General features: G+C 43.0%; 1 long non-coding RNA gene across 1 annotated transcript; it reads left to right on the top strand.

The window, feature by feature from the left end:
* The first annotated feature begins 1,503 nt into the window (after positions 1–1,503).
* On the top strand, positions 1,504–7,618 carry LOC147581874 (uncharacterized). The gene is made up of 2 exons (XR_015249779.1): positions 1,504–3,849; positions 7,335–7,618. It is a non-coding gene; the product is annotated as an uncharacterized LOC147581874 (long non-coding RNA).
* Positions 7,619–7,903: the final 285 nt, after the last annotated feature.

Here is a 7,903-nt window from a genome sequence, read left to right as displayed (position 1 = left end):
CATTGATTGTGTTTTTCAAAGCCTACCCCTAAACATCCAATGTAATGGACGCTCTGAATATTTAAGAGATTTGTTGGATGTATACTAAGATATAACCAAGGGATTTTTTTTGTTTCCTACAGTTAAAAGTGACTAAAACATTCTTTTTAAAAAATGTTTATTTTATTGTTAACAGAGACTGAAAGAGCTGAGTGGGAGAGAGAGAGAGAGAGAGAGAGAGAGAATCCAAAGCAGGCTCCATGCTGTCAGCACAGAACCTGGTGCACGGCTTGATCTCACAAACAGTAAGATCAGGACCTGAGCTGAAACCAAGAGTCAGATGCTTAACCAACCGAACCATATAATTTTTGTACTTTGTACCTGTTATACTGGGTTATGCTAATTCACTCCAAGATTCTAATAACTGGAGAAACTGAGAGTCAAGTCTTTTTAACCCAAGTACTAGAGAAGGGAAAATGAACACTCAGAGAAATAATTCTCTAAAAATAAGCAGTTACTAAGTGGCAAATCTCACACTTTAGACTTTCGACTAGGTTAGAGAGAACATTTACTATTTCATCCACATTGTCTTAGAGTCCCTCTTATCAATAAGGGGCAATTCTCATATATACAGTTGGTAAAAGGTGGGTTTAAGGGTTATTTAACTTAGATAGAATATGTAAAACTTAAAAGCCACATCTGTCTGACTTGTACACTTGCCCGCCACACAGATGCCAATATTTGGGAGGTTTCCGATTGGACCATCTGCTTTTCAAAGGTATTTGGGCTATGGCAGCCCTCTCTGCAATGGGCCTTTTGCTGTTCTTTGTGCTTTGGCTACGTTTCCAAGAAGCACAAGAATAATGAAAGTGGGTCTGAGGTGTAGGTAACACCCAACGTGGTACCAAACAAATGAGAAGGCTGTCGGGAATGCAGTTCAGATGGCTTCGACACACAAAGGTCGACAATACCTATTTATAAGATGTTGGAAAGCGAGTCAGGATGGCCGGCACCCAGTTCTCTGTGTGACAAAGTTAGTTCCAGGCTGTGAGTGTGGAGCGTGAAGAGTGGAAAAGGTGAGACCTCGGTGAGCAACTGTACATATGTCCAATTATGCTGACAAGGTTGCCTAAGATTCTTTTTTTTTTTTTTTTTTTTGGCTCAATTGAAATAAAATCTCTCTGCTCTTTGGTAATGGCAGGCACCACTGCTAAGTCCACTAAAGCATAGCTGAAAAATCCAACTGCCCTCACATCTGTTTTGCATGACCTTTCAATCATCAGCAAATACTTGTGCCACTAGGAGTGGAAGTCTGGGTAGGATATGGCTCTGTGACTTTCTAGGCTATCACTATGGAAAACATATTGAAACAAAATTCACGCATGCCATGCGCCGTGCCCAGAAATTATAGACTTGTCTGGGTGGTGTTAAGGTTTTGACCTATCAAGAGTGCTCACACCTGCTTCTTACATTCAAGTTGTTAATCCTTTGTTCAGAAAATGAGACATATTATGAAATATGTGAATGGACTTTTATGGTTTAAGACTTAAGCGTTTAGGCTCTTAAACTGGTTCAAACTAAAATAACGTTGATGAAATAGCGTCTTTTAGACTTGTAATCATTACATTTATTACACAGCAGAAACCTGTGTGACTTAACTTTCAGATTCTTTGGGAAGTATAACTTGGTTACAGGGCTCGCTTGAGTTCCAGGTTGCAACAAAGTGTTCTGAAAGCAAACAAGAGGGGGGGAAGTTACTAAAGCATCTTGAAAGGATTGTAATAAAATTCACTCTCACACAAATTACGATGGGAAGCCAATGGGAACTGTGTGAGTTCAGTTCAGCTCAAGACCAACGTGAGCAAAATATACGTGTCAAGTGCTTAAAGACAGAAGACTGCTTAGGTGGTGCACAGGCACTGGCATTGACAGACCTATCTATGTGAGTGTCAATATCAATACCCTCAGGTTGAACTTGCAATAGGTTTATATAGGCAGGCTAGTCATTTGGGTCACCTCCAAATCAGTGGTGTTGCATTTTTTTTAGTTTATTTATTTATTTTGAGAGACAGAGGGGCGAGGGGAAAGAGAGAGACAGAGAGCAGGGAAGGGGCAGAGAAAGAGGGGGAGAGAGAATCCCAAGCAAGCTCCTGGCTGGCTGTCAGCACAGAACCCGATGCAGGGCTCAAACTCAGGAACCATGAGATCATGACCTGAGCCAATATCCAGAGTTGGATACTTGACCAACTGAGATACCCAGGCTTCCCATTTTTTGTTATTTTTATTCAACATTTAATGCAGAGGGAAGGCTGAGCATTTTGGCAGGAAAGGAAGAGGTGTAGAATCCTTGGAAGCAGACCCATTTAAATGCTCTGACCCATTTAGCTCTCGCTCATACTCATCCATCCCACTCAGCAAAGAAGTCCTGAGCCTGGAGTCAGCTGGTGTTACTCCAGAATCTCCCTTAGGAGTCTCCATCCCTGACTCTAAGCTGGGTAGCAAAGTATCCCATCAATCCCCATGAAGTCCTGTCCTCAAGAATTGCCCTAGTAAATTTTCACTTTCTCTCATAATGTTTCCTACAAAGTTTTAGAGCTTCTCGTGGATTGGCAGCACCCAGGGCAATTGACCAGTAGACCAACTTCTTTGGTGTTCCCTCACTTAAGAACCTTCTAATCTTAGAGAAGCGACAGAACTCGTTGGAGCCTATGTTGTTTTTTCATCAGTGTGCCCTTTCACCCTCTAGGATAGTTCTCCAATGTCTTAGAGAATTGTCACAATGCTTAAATGAGATTGTGTATGCGAACATCCAGCCCTACAAACAGCCTATCCAGCCTTTTCTCTAGGAGACAGTAAGAAATATTACTCAAAAAACGGATTCAAATTGTTAATCCTTGGTTCAGAAAATGAGACCTATTATCAACATGTGAATGAGTGATTAGCTTAAATTTTCAGCCGTCCAAAATAAATTTGAGAATCTCTATGAACTGTCTCAGAAATTTGCGATGCACATTTAAGCTGAGTAGTCTTGCCATGAAAAATAAAAACAATTGAGTTTTAACTATGTACTTCCTAAATATGTCTGACCCTTTTATTTAAAGAAAAGTCTATGCTTTAAACCTTATTCTACAGAATACAATTTGGGAAATACTGGTTTACCCTTTCTCTTTTTTTTTTTTAGAGTAAATGTCCTGAGTTGTGCGTGTCTTCGCATTTTAGCCCGTTGGCTTTCAAACTTTACTGAGCATCAGAATCTTCTGGAGGGCTGTTGAAACTAGATTGTTGAGCCCAGACCCACAGTTTCCGATTTAGTTGGTCTGGAGCAGGGGCAAAAAATCTGCATTTCGACCAAGTTCCTAGGTGAAGCTGATCCTGCTGGTCTGGAGACCACCTTGGGGGAAGCACCTGTTCTGGTTCTAGATCAGTGCTTCTGACCTTAATCTGCAAGTGACCTGAGGATCTTGAGATTATGATTTGGTAGGACTGAAATGGAGCCGATGAACGTGCAGTTTTGATAAGCTTCCGGTGGATGCCACTGACGCCATTGGTCCCCAGACCAACATACTTCGGAGGAAGGGTGGTGAGGCTTCAGAGACTACTGGTAGAAACCAACATTTTTCTCACTTCTTCTTGGGTCTGAAATCAGAGACTCATGCTTCAGTTTCTGAAAATTAGATGCATGAAAATATATCTACGTGGGGAGTTTTGCTGATTTCTTTCATCCTTCTTCCTCCCCAGGATTGGTCTGGCGCTCGTGGAAAGCTGAGCAGACACAGTGTCCCACACAGATGTGGCTGGTGCCTGAGCTGGAGCACCGAATGCCGGCACTGGCTGGGCACGTTTATAAACGGAGTGAGTAAATCTCAAATGGTAAGTTCATGTTTTTTTCCCCATCATTCCAGATTAGGAGTGTTAATTTTCCTGAACTTTCAAAATAAACTCCAATGTTGGGTGGCGGGTGTGTGGCGGGAGTAAGTTGGAGATTTGCTGCCCTGAGTCAGGAGTAAGGGATTTGGGTGTTTAGCCAGGTTGATTACTAATTATTTCTCTGACCCTGGAAATGGCACTTAACCAATCCTAACCAGACCTTCCTTCTCTATAAAAATTAACTGGATCAGTGTTTGTACACTTTATTTGTTTTGGTAACTCTCTTTTGAAACATCTTCAGAACCTCACACATAAAACAGGCAAGAGGCGAGCACTGGGCACTTGAACTTAATTTTTTAGCAGAAATACTTCTAATTTGCAAAACCATCCGAGAGACTCTGGATTCCTCGGGTTTTCAAGAGCGAGATTTGTAAATCATTTAACTGGAAGGCCGCCTAAATTTCTTCCAGTCTGACATGAAACCACCTGTGGGGATTGTAGGTCTGTGCTGATGGATATACATCCATTCACACCCCCTGCAATGACTTCGGCCTCTCCTAAACAATAGTCTGGTTTTTGTTTTTGTGTTTAATCATAATTCATTCCTTCAATGCTTTCCACTCTGAAAGTAAGGAGCAAGTTTGTTTGTTCCCCACCCCCACCCACCGTTTCAAACTATTGAAAACTACTTCAGTCTGGGAGGGGGAAGGTAAGGGGAAAGGTTGTCTGCAGCCACACAGGGAGGTCTGGGAGTTGCTTTGTTTTCTTAGCTGCGCTGTGCAAATGAACTGAAGGTTTAACACTTAGGTGTTGTTTGAAGATATAATACAACAGAGCCCAGAGTAGGGAGTCCAGGAACCCATGGCCCGGCCTTGCCCAAGGCCCCTCGGTACAGCTGTTCTGAGAGCTGCAAAGCTAAAATTTGTTGCCATGGCTTAGACCCAAACAAACCCATGCCTGTTCTGGTATGTAGATTACGTTCTCCGAGGACAGCCCTGCTCGCTCATTTTGTGTCCATCGGTGGGCCGTACAGGTTTCCACATTTCTCTGCCGGCTGCCATACTAACTCTGCAGTTTGGTATATGATATGGTGCCTTTTCACATAACAGACACCTTGGTGTTGGAATCGGCCTGTTCCTATAGCTTTTCCCTGGCTATACTGGAACCTCTATCCTCAGGGACTTTGCTGTGGGACCACCTTGCAGGCGTTAATACTTTTCCCACTAAACCTGCTTGGATAGAGGCCAACGTGAATGCTGCTCTCAACAGACTAATGGAGATTCCAGGATACCTTTGGGTTGGTTTGGAGGCAGGGTGGCACAGTATTCCCCCTCTCCTATCAGGGTCGTCCTTCGCCTTCAGCTTCCCATCTCCCCTTGCCCCCCTCCCCCAGTGTTCTGGGAGACGACTCTCCTTTTGGTTTATTCTAGTACAATGGTATTTGAACTCTTTTAGAGTTCCGTCCATTTCAGAGGACTCAGAAGCAATTTTAAGGACCAGGAGGTCTCCCAGGAGACAGTAAAATAACATCACTTCTAACTCCATGCAACATAATAAGGAGTTAGAAAATACATACACACGCTTGTGTCAGTAGAAAATAGAATTAGCAAGTGAAAATGGAAAAGTTTACTTTTGTAAACAGATTATTTTATTTTATGTTTAACTTTTTAAAAACATTTATTTATTTGAGAGAACCAGAGCATGAGGGGGGAGGGGCAGAGAGGGAGACACAGAATCTGAAGCAGGCTCCAGGCTCTGAGCTGTCAGCACACAGCCCGACACGGGGCTCGAACTCACAAACCATGATATCATGACCTGAGCCGAAGCTGGACACTCAACCGACTGAGCCACCCAGGCACCCCTACTGATGACACTTTAAAAAAAAAAATTTTATGTTTATTTACTTTTTGAGAGAGTGGGGGGTGGGGGGGGGTGGACAGAGAGAGAGGGAGGCACAGAATCTGAAGCAGGCTCCAGGCTCTGAGCTGTCAGCACAGAGCCCAATGCGGGGCTCGAGCTCATGGACCGTGAAAGCAAATCATTTTAATTAGAACAGCCTCCTGCGCGTGTGCACGCACGTACACACACAGTCTTCCTATGTAACAACAATGATATCAAGTTATTTTCCTGGAAGCTAAGAGAAAGGGACTGTGGGGTCTGCATGTAAGTTTTAAAAGATGCAAATAAGTGTCACTGTGGAAGAGCCTCCTGGCCCTGGATTCTTGAAGGAATTTATTGTGTTGATGCTTGTGTGAAAGACCTTGGGTAACAAAATGGCCCATGTTTTTAAACTCTGAACAGGTGGGAAAGACTGTCATTTGTATAAAGTCATGTTTTATATAAGTTCTTCCTAAAACATCAAATCTCAGGACTCCTGGGTGGCTCAGTTGGTTAAGCATCTGACTCTTGTTTTCAACTCAGGTCATGATCCCACAGTTTGTGAGATAGAGCCCTGAGCCAGCTGTCAGCACTGAGCCTGCTTGAGGTTCTCTCTCTCTTTCCCTCTCTCTCTGAATCTTGCCCACTTATGCTCTCTCTCTCTCAAAATAAAAAAACTTCAAAAATAAAATAAAATTAAGATAAAATAAAATAAAATAAAATAAAATAAAATAAAATAAAATAAAATATCAAACCTCATCACAGAAGACATTTCTGCACGGGTGTTGAATGAACATGGTCCACATATGTTGGGGTCCCATCCACTCTTTCATACCTTTATTTACTAAGCAAATATGTACTGGAGTGCCTAGAATTTACCATGCACCATTTTAGTCACCGGAGATTTAGCGCAAGTCTCTACCCTCGGAAAGCTTACATTGTAGTCAGGAGAGACACAATGAATAAGGTAGGAATTGAATATAGAGACTACCAGATGGAAAGTGGAGTGCAATACAGAGGGTGAGGAAAAGGGAATGTAGGTGAGGGTGAAATCCAGACAGGAAGGGCTGGGGCGAAGGAGCCAGGTGGATATTCAGGAGAAGGCTGTTCCAGGGAAAGGGAAAAAGCCTGGCACGTTCAAAGAATAGCCAAGAGTGTGGCTGGAGTAAGTGAGAGAGAGAAAGTAGGGAGCACGAAAGGAGGGGATAGGCCAGGCCCCAGAGGTCCTGGTAGGTCTTTTGAAGGACTTTGGCTTTTACTTTAATGACAAATATTAACAAGTTCTTCAGGTTGGTGTATATAATTCTCTCCCCCCACCCGCCTCTCTCTCAATCCCCACTCCAGAGGCAGGTCTCCGAAAACTGGTGGACTACATTGCCATGTGTGAATGAAGGAAGGAAGGCTTGAGTGTGTCAGTAGCGTTACTAACCACCTTTGACTTTTACTGTGATTTGCCCACAGGGCAGGGCTTCCTTAACACTCTATTTTCGGCTTATAAGGGAAATTATATAGTTCTCATCTTGATGAAATTTCACCACTGGACTCCTCTAATTTCCGTAAGACAAAATTGAGTAGTCTCCAATTTTCCTTTCCTTGTTTCTTTCTTATAGTTTCTGGGCCCAGAGGAAGCTCATTCTCACAGGACCAGCCATGCTATGAGATAAGCCCTTCACAACCCTATCCCCGAATCAGCGATGAGGCACTGGGAGAGGCTTCTCTCAAGAAGAATTCTCAAGGGCCAGAATGAATGGGCAGTAGGTGAAATGACCAGACGTTCGGTTGCTGAAGGCACAGGTTAAGTAGAGGTATCTACAGCCACAGGTGACCGGAATAACCCCTGCCTCCTTCCTATAAGCCCCTGAAAAAAAAGTGTGACATTTCACTTGAAACTTTATATCTGAGACTCTTGTATTTTATTTGTTTCACTGATCGACTTAAAGTGATTCTGACCACTATTCTAGAGACCTGCAAAACTTTGGGGAAATCATATTTTAAAGCCCACCCCAAACCTTTTTGTCCTGGAAAAATAACTACAAGGAGCAGTTTAGAAGTAACAGGGAGTCTCTAAAACCTATGGTGGAATGTGTGTTGTCAAATGTGCATGGCTCAGACAGTTAAGTGTCTGATTGTTGGTTTCAGCTCAGGTCATGATCTCACGGTTTGTGAGTTTCAGTCCTAC

Source organism: Puma concolor, chromosome B1 (assembly GCF_028749965.1).
Source record: "Puma concolor isolate L17-30 chromosome B1, mPumCon1.1.hap2, whole genome shotgun sequence".
NCBI classification, from domain to species: Eukaryota; Metazoa; Chordata; class Mammalia; order Carnivora; family Felidae; genus Puma; species Puma concolor.
This window is presented reverse-complemented; position numbering and strand designations above follow the sequence as displayed.